At 28.9% G+C, this 13941-nt stretch overlaps 1 pseudogene; it reads right to left on the bottom strand.

The window, feature by feature from the left end:
* Positions 1–5287: 5287 nt before the first annotated feature.
* Positions 5288–9481, bottom strand: LOC125582141 (annotated as a pseudogene).
* Between the last annotated feature and the right edge of the window lie 4460 nt (positions 9482–13941).

Here is a 13941-nt window from a genome sequence, read left to right on the forward strand (position 1 = left end):
GCCATGTTGTCTTTTTCTTGTTGGGAGTGATGAGTAAACAGGGGAGGAAAAGTCTCTCTTATGCAGGGGCGGACGCAAGTAAGAGATGGGTAGGGCATGTGCCCCATGCTATTTTGTCTTTTTTCTTGAGAAATTAATACTAAGTTTACATTAGTGCTTTTAATTTGAATATTCTTTACTACATGGTCTCATATAATATAATTTTGCCCCATACTGTATAAGGTTTTGGATCCGCCCCCGCTCTTATGTCATATTGACAGCCAAAACTAACCTGTATTGTTTATGTAAGCAAAAATTAAAAAAAAAAACAAGTTTATATGAAACAACAGCCAATCATCTTGTTGTTTGAAATATGGACACTCCTCCGACCAGAGAGACACGTAGTGCTTCATCCCCGTTTGGAGCGAGAAATGCTTTAGCCTCTTAGCGTTTGGGAGAATCGCGTCCAAATCGTTTGTCAGCACTCGTCGCTGTCCAGTGGATACTCGCCGGACCACGTGACTCACGATGTCCTGTAATGGTGACAGTTTCTGTTTGATCTCAGATGCATTAAGCAGATCGCAGGAGATGAAACTGTACATCTTCTTCATCGAGTTGGTTTCGGAATTTCGTGCAACGCCGTAGATTCTCCACCTGGTTTTCAACATTGTTAGTGTCCTCGCAATCTCTCGTCATCGTTTTTGCCTGTGATTTCTCTCATCAAGCCCATTGTGTTTATCAGAGGGTTTTGGAGTTTGAATAAGATCAACCTTTGATGAATGTTATATGATTTATATCACTAGAGATTTACTAGTGCTTAAAAGAGAAGAAGTTGTGGGATCGATTGACGATTCAACGTAGAGTTTCAAGACTCGATGCCTACCTGTGTGTTTACAAGACTATCCCTATATATTATTTGAGAAGCATTACAACTTTTTTTATAGCTACATGTCATCACTAAGATGATTCTTAGAATCATTAGAGAAATATGTTGGTCCATCTAATTATATAATAAGTTTTTTTATTAAATTAACAATAAATTCATCATTAATGTACTTTATTATTTCTTTAAATAAAATTTACGGAATTGCCTAATGTAGCTAAAGTATATATGACAATTAATGATTTTGAATAATAAAGATTTGATAAAAAAATAGTGTATCTTCTATCATATTTGTTTAATTTTATACTATTAAATAAATTAAACAACCACAATAACCATATAATAAAAATTTAGATTTTTATGTATATGTTATATTTTGAATTTTTACAAACGGCTATAAATTACTAAAACTGTTAAAAGTCTCACATTCAAATTTTATGATCCATGGTTTAAAATTTTTGTTATGACAAAAAGCAAATGATTACAAAAATTATATAAGTAAAAAGTCTAATTTAATTAATTATTTAGATTAATATATATATTGTTTTAAATTAAACTATAAACCATATAAAATACAATATTTAGTTTCAAAATTTACTTTGAACAATTTTTTTGAGAAAAGTTTTGAACGATCATTGACAACTTATTTTTTTTTAAATGATAAATTACTAAAACTATTAATACTATAATAAAAAATTTGTTATCAATAATTTAATTTTTTTTTCTATACAAGATATAAATGATCAAAAAAACTATATGAGTAGAAGTCATCATTTAATAGACATTAATATTAAAAATATACTAAAATATATTATCTATGTTAGTATCATTTAAATTTAATTACATATCCTATCAAATATAAAAAAAAAAAATTTTGGATTAATAAAATTGATTTATATGTTCACATCAATTTAGTTATATATTTAATAGTTACTAAATTTTAATTATTTAATATATATTTTTTATTTCATAAGACGTAAAAATATTTAATACATAAAATAATTTATATATATAATGTTGATCCCGCGCAATGCGCGGATCTTAACCTAGTATTACATTAATATTCAAGCAAGTTGTTGCGGACACAGCTATGATTTCGCATTATAAAACACAATATTGAATATAAAAAATTTGCAAATCAACAGTGTTGTTTATAGTTTCATGTTACATTGTTTTTACTGGGAATTTCAGTTTTATCCCAAGTTGATACCACTATTTAAATTTACCCTTAAAATATAACTATTTACATAAATACTTTAAATTTGTGATTAAAAAAATTAAGCTAACATTAACTTTTCTAAATCATATTTAGTGTTTAAAAATAATTATAACACATTTATAGATCCGGTCACATATATCATTAAATTGTTTTCGAAACTACCAGGATCAATGAAGTATTGCTCGGAATAGATTGAGAAGGAGTTTGTTTATCTTGTAGGTCAACATTTCGTTTGATAACATTTGTACGTGTTGAGATCGATAATGCACGAACATTTGGTCTTGTGTGAAATTTAAATTACAAAACAAAACTTTATTTTCTTCTTTGTGTTCTCTTAGCCATAATTTTTTTTTGAATTATAAATTGCATAAGAAGGAAATTGCACCAGTTGAAGTTGGAAGAGAAGCTTTACATGTGGTATTAGATACTGAAATTGCAGAAGATAAAAATATATGATTTCAAAATTTTCTTGCTCGATATAGGAAAATCAAAAATAAAGACTCATACTAAATACATTAGTTGATCATTTGTGGAAAGAATATTATAATTCAACGTTAGCATGGAGATCCGATAGAGATTTGAGTTTGCGACATTACTCTTGCACCGAGAGGTCTCCAATGGTGAGCGTCTTATTACTAAGCCAAAATATGGTATATTATATATTTTTAATGATTTATTGCATTTTTAATAATAAAAGTTTGATTTAAATACAATATATTTATGGAAGTACAGTAAACATAAAATAATTAGGGTTAATGGTAAATTTTTATAAGTTGAAGATATTACTTTTAATTATTAACCAAATAAAAAAGAAATCATTTGGAATATTTGTTTAGAATAAAAATAGAGTAATACATAGGAGTAAAACATAACCCTATTTTAAAATTACGTTATTTTGGAGTAAAAAAAAAGAATAATACATTAGAGATTCTCTAATATAAGTTAAAACCTTTGATCACGTATATACGTCAATCTTGTTGCATGAAACTTATTTTCTATACGAGAAACTGACAACGTCTACGGTCTCCGTTGGAGAAACTGAGAGGAGGGGATGGGTACAAAGTATCTGTAACATTCCGAGTTGTGATATATGAAAATGTTTAAGAGAATTGATTTGAGTACATATGTCACCAAAATTGACTTACCTTTTCCGTCACACATCCGTTTAGAACTCCAGAGTTAAGTGTGCTTGGGCTGGAGTAGTGAAAGGATGGGTGACCTATCGAGAAGTGATTTGCGATACCGTGCGAGTGAGACCAAAGCACGAGGAAAGGTCGGACGGTGATTGCAAGGCCAGTAAACAATGATTTCGAGCATTCGGAAAATTAACGGACCGTTGGAATGGGAGGAGCCCACGGACCGCGAAAACGGGCGTGGGTGGCCCATTAGCCATATGGACGGTCAGGGAGTTACAGTATCTCTGGACCCAAAGACATTGAAACGTTAAAAATGTACAGTATTGTGCTCAAACCCAGTCAGTTTAATTGAAAAGCTAAAAACCACACACAAGTTTTAGTATAAACCCAATCATATTTAAACCCAACCTTATTTTAACTATTTTAATCAACGGTAAATGCTGGTACCAGAGTTAAACTATTTAATTTCATGCAGGTTAACAAATTTTTATATATCAATTTTACATGTTTTAACAACTCAAGATATGATCATACATATGAAAAAAAAAATCATTTTTTCTCGCCAAAATCGTAAAATCTTATTTTTCTGCTAAAACAGAAAAATTGAATTTTACTTTGTCAGCATAGAAACCGGACATAAAATTTGTGATTTAACAGTACTGCTGGACTTCCCATGTGTGTCTCCATGGTTTTTGGGTCTCCTGTCCTATAATTCATGAACTTGTTTTTACCGAAATGTTATTTCCAAATCTAGGCAATTAAAATCTTTTTTGGCTGCGGTTCTGGAGTCTACCAGCTCTTGCCGGCCAACAAGCGAGCATCGTCACAGACAGTGATCAAACTCTTCCAAACTTTAGCTCGTCTCAACCCTCAACTTAGTTTCTGTTGGATGAGCAATTAACTTTGAGAATACTACCTATATTGAGTTGATTTTGAACTTCTAAAGTGTTCAAATTACAACGAATACATCCTTCATTCAAACCAAAACATAAAACAATAACTAGCATAAGTATGAGGTAATTCATCTTCTTTTATCTAAAATATTTGTTGAAGAAAGATGAGTTTACAAACGTTAGCGTGGAAAATATTTATAGTTTTTTGGTAAAATTGTTTTACTATTTTTTAATATTTAAAAGAGTACTACACATAATTAAATAAATATATGAACCAAGCAAATCTGTGGTTGAAAAATCATTTGAGCTCTAGAAATAAGGTGAATCAAATAAAATTAGACCAAATAAATTAAACATGCAAATTATTGTTGACCACAGAAAGCTAAAAAAAAACTAGAAACAGTACACATTATATTTAATCAAGTTACATTTCAAAGCAAAAGTTTTCAATCTTTAATAGTTGAAAATAAAATTTTGACTTCACAGTCCATCACCACAATATTTATACCATTTTGAATTATTTACTTTTATAATATTTGAAAATATATCATATAGTATTTGAAAATCTATTCTTTATATATTTTTTTCTAAACTATTAATATCAACAAACAAAAATAAAAATTTCAGAAAAATTGTATGCAATAGTTATAAAATTTTAATTTTATTAGATATTAAAACATTATTTATCGTCTTTAAAAATATAGTTTAAACAATTAGATTAAAAATTACATATTATTATTTTTGAATTAATATTTGAAAACTTTAGTTAATTAAAATATATATTAAACATCATTAAAATAGTAGAAAATTGGTAGAATTAATTATACTCAATCGTAACTATATATACATTTTCAAACAAAATTTCCAACTTTGCCACATAATAGTTGGTAGACTCTCATTAGCTGCTTTCATAATCTAATCTATAAAAGTAGATGGAACAAATTGATTGACAATACAAAACACTCCAGATTACTTGGCAGCTGTTGTTATTTTCATTTGATATTTGAATCATTTGGTAGATTTGACGCATTGCCGACACATCTATTTCTTGTAGAAAATTTAGTTTATAAAGAGCAACTAATCTAATTTATTGTGTATTTGCCATAAAATCAACTTTTGATATCTTTTGAAATTTACTACTTTTGCGTTGTCTAAAAACTTCATATCAATAAGTAAATTCTCTATATATAAAAACATATAAAATTATACGAATATATATGTACACTTTTGAAAAAAAAAATTTTGTGATGGAACTATTATCGAAATAACAATTTCAAAATTGGTCTACAAATGTCAATTACCCCAATCTACCATATACAACAACTTAGAAATGTAAATTTACTGAAGACATAATAGTCTAGTAGACATAAAATACAAAAATACCGTATGTAAATCCATATACCCGTAGAATATACACGATATAGTTGATGTTCTGAAAGATGGCAGAAAATGCGTCTACATTTTATTCACCGCTAGGTCTATCATTACTAATATTTATCCATGTTCCAAAACTCTGACGCCTAACCAAGTAATCGGCCGTGTATATGGTGGGTGCAGCATAGCCGTGGCGAATATGACCTCACCGGATGCTACACGCGGCAGGGGGAGTTGTTCCTGTGTGGTCCGTATAGTTACAGAACGCGGGCGCGTAGATATTTCATCATGTTAAAGAATTGTATATGTTGGCGTGGAACAGTATTTTTGCTCGCTACATCTCTTTATAAACACTAGATACTTAGCGCGGATAATATATTTAAATTTCTTACATTTATCATTTTTATTTGTATGTAAATTTTTGTATATTAAATTATATATAACTAATTTTTAAATTTGATTATTTTTTTATATATTTTTAGTTTGAAGTAAGTATTTCTATTATATGTAACACAATTAACTAATAAAATATGAAGAATCAAGTCTGAGATTTTAGACTAATATCAAGATCGGAATCTCATCTCGAATAAATTCACGAAAATAAAAAGTACTCCAATGACCTACTTAAAATATAAAACCCACTTTTTAAAAAACGTACTTAATAATATTTTTACGGTTAATAGTTGAAAATGACAATTAAATATCGATCTAGAATATTATTTTAATATATTTAATGGTAAAATATTAATTGTAATAAACAAATTTTGAATTTTGTAATATTACATGATTTAAAAGTCTTTAAAATCTATTTTATTAATATAATATATTTTTATTCATTTACTAATTTTTCATGCTAGCACTTTTTTTAGAATCATTTTAATTAGATAATAGGTTTAAAGATGTAAATAAAACTGTGTATGTTGGTCATGTAGATTTTTTTAGTGTAACTGAGTATTATCAATTATGGAAGTTATATTATGATTTTATTTTACTAAATCTTTCTTTCTGTGTATATTTTTTTGTTTTATTTTGTATTTTTACAATTTTATTATTTTGTATTTTTACAATTTTACTGTCTTATTTTTTAATTACAGAGAATTGCTATTTTTAATTTTTGTTTCATATACTTAAAAGTCTTCGGTTGATTTTTGTTTGTTTTCAGTCTCCAATTACAATGTACAGTTCGACCGTTTCTTTTTTTTGGATCAAACTACTAATATCATTAGATAGAAAAGCTTAAACTCCAAGAATGAAGTGAGTACTTATGCTAGAGAAAACTGATTTAGCCACTAATATAGTGAGATGTTATAATATTAGAAGGTATGAAAACTCTTCTCTGTTGTCCTTCGCTGTACATAATTAAGTTATTGTAAAAATTGATTATATATTTGTGATAACTGGAAATACATCTTTATGTCTTCATCACATCATCCTTAATTGGTTTACGGTTCGACCATTTCTAATCTACTGAGAATAATATAATATTAGATGTTGATTATCTCCTTTCAATTAGGAATGCACAGAATGAGAGAAATTCAAGATGACACCACTTTACAATTTCGTCCTCATATCTATATAGAGTTAGTTTATTGATTTTTTATATTTGTTTCAAAGTATAATTAGTTTTAATTAAAATCTGTAATATTTTAAAATTATCACTATAGAAAATTGTCATTCAATATATAAATTTAATCAATTACACAGTAATTTACATAATTTAATTGGCCACACAATATCAAATAAATATAAAATTATATTGAAATATAAAAAAAAATTATATAGTAAAACCAAAAATACTTTTAAACCATTATATTATTAAACAAAGAGAATATTCAAATTATAATGAAACATTAGAGTAGTAAGAATCAAAAAAGTTGAAATCTCTCGTTTACGTCGGTCATACCTTAGACTATCTCCAATGAACAAATAATATTTTTTATTTGTAAAAGTTGAAAACTAACCCAATTGATTTTAGTATTTTATAAAATTATGATATTACTTACGCTAAATATTTTTTTACAAACTATTATGTAAATAAAAATATATAATTATATTTATATAAATAATATATTTCACTATCTCCAACAGTGCTTGTCCTTATCTGCAGGGTGTTCATCTCCAACCTGCTTGTTTTCACCACCACCACATCCTGCTCTCAGAAATCTCGCCTCTAAAAGGTTTTTTTTTACTCGGATCATCATCACGGTACGACGTTTACCTCAATCATTATATGTTGAAGCATTTCTATGATTTCCTCAAACTCTGGTCTGTCTTTTGGGTCTTGGTTCCAGCATCTCTGTAGAAGTCCCTTCACTTTTGGATGTGTCTTCTTTGGAATCTTTGGTCTAAGCCCCTGTAGAAAAAAGAAGAATTCAATTTAGCCAAAAAAATCTTGAATGCGACGTTCTTAAAATAAATACAGTACCTTCTGAACAACGCCAACAGCCGCTTATAGTGGAGTCAAGTAAGCATATGGGATCTGTTTCCATTTACAATTTAGTCAGAGTATCTTTAATTAGCATGTAGAACAATTCAGAGAAAGAATTGTAAGCAGAACTCTTACATGACCAGTCAAAAGTTCCCATATCACTATCCCATAACTGAACACGTCTGCTTTGTGACTGTAAGGTTTGTGTTCAATCACCTGGATCTCAGAAGTATATTGTCAAAGTGAGTGAGTGAGTGAGTGAGTGAGAGATCAAACAGAGAGTTATGGACTTCATACCTCCGGAGCCATCCATCGATATGTCCCTGTTTCAGCTGTCATCACCCCTGATTCAATCTGTACTCTGACAACTCCAAAATCAGCAACCTTGACAATCTGCTCAGAAAATAAACCCAAATTTTAGAACCCAGAGAGAGAGAGAGAGAGTCTCTGTTGCTTCTACATGAAGCATAACCAGAGAGAGAACAAATCTTACTCTGTATCTTACAAATCTTACTCCGTAAACAAATCTTACTCCGTAAACAAATCTTACTATGCATTCCACATCATGATTCAAATTAATTGCATTAACCTCATAATATAAACTTCTTGAGAAAATTCTCTAAGCATCTCCGCGTTTACACGCTCAGGTTTGAGAAATTTGATAGCAACCTCCTGACTGCAATAAGTGCCTCTGTGCCTGCATAGGAATCAAAAACATATTAATGTCACTTCTGGATAAAAAGTTAAACACTTTTTAAAACAAATCTTACAAAAAAATAAAACTCACAGATCCCCTCATATGAACCAAGATGCCACTTTCTTTTCAATTTGGAGCTGTTTCACGTCAATTTCCCACTCCTCAGTTCCATCCGTGGGTATCTCAATGTAGGCGGGTATCGGATAGTTGCTTGAATTGTCACGCTCAAAGAAAGAAATAGCCTTCTGTCTTGAACCAAGTTGATCCTGTCGAACACACAGCCAAAGGAAAATATAGGTACAGTCTCCAAAATCAATTTGAGAATCAGGATAGAGAAAATACCTTAAGCTACAGTATCTCATTGCCTAATGCATCCTTTAGACCATCTGTTTCCTATAATTCCAAAGTTTATCAACCAGTTTAGTCACAACAAATACATAAAGTTATAATAAATTACCAAGGCATTCACTAAGTAATGAACATTACCGCCAGAGAAAATATAATTATGATTCTAAGCTCAACTAATCTGACAAAAAAAATTTACTATTCCTCACAAGGTCTAAGAGGAGAATAGATATGCAACAAAAATAAGAGCCTCACCCCCACATCGTTAAACCAAACCGAGCAAAGACTTACATTACCTCAACCCTTACCAGGAAGCTAGGCTGCAAGAAAAGTGCTCCCAAAATCAACCCCTGGTGTGGAAAAAAAAGAAGAGAAAATCAAATCAGAATTGATGAAGCATAAAATCAGTGGAAGCCATCGCAAGAGCAATGGCATACAATGGCTTCTACAATCAAGAGGGCAGTTTAATTGAAACTGGCACTATTTTGGTTAATTGAATAACAAACAAAAGCAAGATAGTGGGACATAGTGAACTTGCCGTTTGGTTTCTTTGCTATAGTTTCAGCAGAGGAGGTTTTCGGGATTGAATCGGATCAACTTAAGACAAACGGTTTATATAGAAGGAGATAAAGAGGGAGGTGAAACGAAGTGTACTGAAGAACACCATCGATTGATGGTAGATGAGGCTCAGTAACGGAGATTGGATGAAGAGGAAAGGAGAAGACGAAGTCGAAGGAAAGAGTTGATAGGATTTCTTTACCTGTGTTACTGGGCCGCAGAATGACGAAGTCCAATGAAACAATAATTTTTATTCTCAGACAGAAATCAATATGACATGGCACTTTGTAAAATTTTTATTGGATGATTTTTAAATCTGACGTGGCAGTCTTACCATTGAGTATATGCTGTTTTTAGTATTGTGATGAGAGAGAGATTTCTTTATCCGGATCACATATAAATGTAGCGATAAACATGAAAATTACCATGAACTTATTTTCACTTTCTCGTACTATAAACATCACATATAATTTGTTTTACATGGATCTTTTGTAAACTAAACATTTCTTTATTCATATCACATATAAATGTAGTGATAAGAATGAAAATTACCATGAATTATTTTCAATTTTTCATACGGTAAACATCACACAAACAAATGTTTTACATGGATCTTTTGTAAACTAAACATTTTTACCGGTCATTCTCATTCTAGACCGAATAAATTATAAACTGATATTGATCATAAAAATCTTTGAATATTATTACTATCCAAAATTAAAATGATGATTTATCTCATATGACAGAAAAATAATCTTAGAATCATATGTAAATAGATTTTAAGAAGACAAAACTCATTGTTTAGCAACGATCCAATGATGTTCGAGCCTCTTCGCTTTATCATTTTTCTCTAAGTAAATTCCATCAACTCTATCAATCCATGAACGTTTTTCACCACTTCGCATTTGACTGGCTCCTCTGTATGCACGCCATATAGTTTGAGAACTTTTCACTTTATCCCCATGTCATAAGGTGCAACGCCATACAATTCTGTTTCCCATTCCTAACTCTCTAACTGTAATATTATATTTCTCATTGAATTTTAGCTCGTGGAGACCCTCAACATGGTTTTTGTTGGATGAGCAATTAACTTTGAGAGTACTACCTGGATTGAGTTGATTTTGAACTTCTAAAGTGTTCGTATCACACTAACCACATCCTTCATTCAAACCAGAACACATAGCAATAACTAGCATAAATATGAGGTAGTTCATCTCCTTTTATCTAAAATATTTGTTAAAGAAATATGATTTTATAGACATTAGAGTGGAATATATTTACATTTTTTTTGGTAAAAATGTTTTACTATTTTTAAAAAATTTAAAAAGTAATGGCCAAAATTAAACATATATATTAGCCAAGCAAAGTTGTGGTCAAAAACTCATTTGGGCTCGAGAAATAAGGTGAATCAAATAAGATTAGACCAAATAAATTAAACATGAAATTTTTTGCTGACCACAAAAAAGCTAAAAAGAACTAGAAACAATACACATTGTATTTAATCAAATTAGATTTCAAAGCAAATGTTTTCAGTCTTTAATAGTTGAAATAAAATTTTGACTTCACACTGTCCACCACCATAATATTTATAGCATTTTGAATTATTTACTCTTAAAATATGTGAAAATATATTATTTATATTAATAAATTCTAAACTAATAGTATCAATAAATAAAAATTAACCATTTCAGAAAATTTGCATGCAATAGTTTTTAACATTGAATTTTATTAGATATTAAAACATTATTTATCGTCTTAAAAAATATTGTTTAAACACTTATATTAAAAATTACATATAATTATTTTTGAATTAAAAGTTGAAAACAATATTTAATAAAAAGTATATATTAAACATAATTTAAAATAGTAGAGAATGGGTAGAATTAATTATACTCAATCGTAACTATATACTCCCTCCGTATCACTTTAAGTGATGTTTTAAGAGAAAATTTTTGTTTCATTTTAAGTGATATTTTCAAGTTTCTATGTAAAAAGTAAATACAATTTTATGTTTTTGACTATTTGTAAACTGCAGTATGATTTTCTATTGGTTGAATTATATGTATTTATTGTTGTTTTTAGACAAACGAAAAAAATTAAATAAAAGTTTGTAATTTCTTAATTGGTGTGCAAAAACCTTAAAATCCACTTATTTTGATACAGAGGGAGTATACATTTCAAAGAAAGTTTCCATCTCTGCCAGATAAAAGGTTGTAGACAGTCTCATTAACTGCTTTCATAATCTAATCTATAAAATTAACGGTTTTTAGTAATAAAACCCTTCAACTAATATTTCACGAAAGAAACCTCAACTTTAACTTTGTTAACGTCTGTCACACTGCGTCACCGTATTTTAAATGGAGGGTGACATACATTATTGGAATTAAATTTGAGGGTTTCTTTCGTCGACTTTTTAGTTGAGGGATTATTTTATGATTCATCTTAAGTTAATAGGTTTAATTACTAAATGCAATTAAATATTTTAAAATCTTTATTATCACTTATGCATTATTTAAATCTCTTACAATCCATTTATAAGCCTTTAAAATAATTTATAAACTCTTATACATTACTTTATCAATTTTATAACCCACTTATAAAGCTTTATAAATATTTAAATACTTTTATAAATGATTAATAAGGTTTAATGATGATTTTATAAGTTTAAAGATATGGTTGTTTTTCATACTACAAAAAAATGGATTGGATAGATAAAGAAAGAAAAGAAAATCAAAGATATAGTTTTATTGATTAATATGGTAAGAGTATAATAAGAATAAAAATAATCATTATTTTCCCGGAAGTAGGAAGAGAGTATGACTCAATTTGGGAAATCATGTGAAGAGAATAAGAAGGCCGATGCCACACTTTAAGCAAGAAGGTTGAATTTTTAAACTAATTAATTATCTTCAACACTACTTATAACTTAGTATAACTTAGAAATCTTAAATTATTTGATATTTGGTAATTTTAATATAAGAAAACTTTATGTGTTTCCTCCTTTATAATTAACCGATTTATTGCTTTACTTCATATTTTTGTAATATCACGACTAACCATGTATTATTTCATCCTAACAAAAAGCAGAAATTATAAGAACTTATAAAATCATGATTAAGCCTTATTAATCATTTGTAAAAGTATTAAAATATTTATAAAGCTTTATAAATCAGTTATAAAATTGATAAATTATTGTATAAGAATTTATAGTTTAGTTTAAAGGCTTATAAATCCATTGTAAGAGTTTAAAATAATACATAAGTGATACTAAAAATTTTAAAATATTTAATCGTGTTTAGTAATAAAACTCCTCAACTAAAGATGGATCGCAAAATAACTCTTCAACTAAAAATCTGACGAAAGAAACTTTCAACTTTAGTTCCGTTAATGTATTTCACCCTCCGTCTAAAATACCGTGACAAAGGGTGACAAGTGTTAACACAATTAAAGTTGAGGGTTTCTTTCGTCAAATTTTTAGTTGAGGGGTACTATTGACAATTCAAAACACTCGCCATATTACTTGGAGCTATTGTTATTTTCATTTGATATTTGAATCACTTGGTTGATTGGACACATTATCAACACATCTACTTCTTGTTGGGAATTTTGTTAATAAAGGGCAACTAATCAGATATATTGTGTATTTTCCATAACACTAACTTTTGATATGTATGGAAATTTACTACTTTTACATTGTTTATAAACTTCATATCAATAAGCAAATTCCAAATATATTAAAAAGAATAAAAATATGATACTAATATATGCAAACACTTTTGAAAAATATTTTTGTGATGAAATTATTATTGAAATCCTAAGGTTCAACGGTTTGCATTTTGGCGGAAAAACAAATTTTTGCATTTTTGGCGGGAATACATGATTCTGCATTTTTGGCGGGAAACCACGATTTTCATTAGGAGGGAAAATGGAATTTTTCGTTTTGGCGGAAAACATGATTTTGCATTTTTGGCGGAAAAAAATGAATTTGTGTTTTTTTGCAGAAAATTAGGATTGTGTTTTTGTGCGAAAAATGGGATTTTTCATTTTGGCGAAAAATGAGATTTTGTTTTTTTTTTCGGGAAAATGGAGTATTGAATTGTTGGCGAAAAATTGCATTTTTTCAGAAAATGAAATTTTACTTTTTTGCGGGAAAACATATTTTTTTAGCGATAAAACAAAATTTTTGGTTTTGGCGGAAAAATAAAATTTTGCATTTTTTCGGAAAATACGATTTTGCGTTTATGGTAGAAAATGAAATAATTGTATTTTAAGTTATTGAAAATATTTTTTTATCTGCAGAAAACATTACAGGTACCCTAAATCCTATATGGCAAACCCTATTTAAGCTCGGATATAAGGCTATCCGGCCGTTTTTTACCGTAATCTATTTAGTCAAATAGGGTAGGGTGCAGTGGCGGATGTAGATGGA

Source organism: Brassica napus, chromosome C2 (assembly GCF_020379485.1).
Source record: "Brassica napus cultivar Da-Ae chromosome C2, Da-Ae, whole genome shotgun sequence".
Classification (NCBI taxonomy): Eukaryota; Viridiplantae; Streptophyta; class Magnoliopsida; order Brassicales; family Brassicaceae; genus Brassica; species Brassica napus.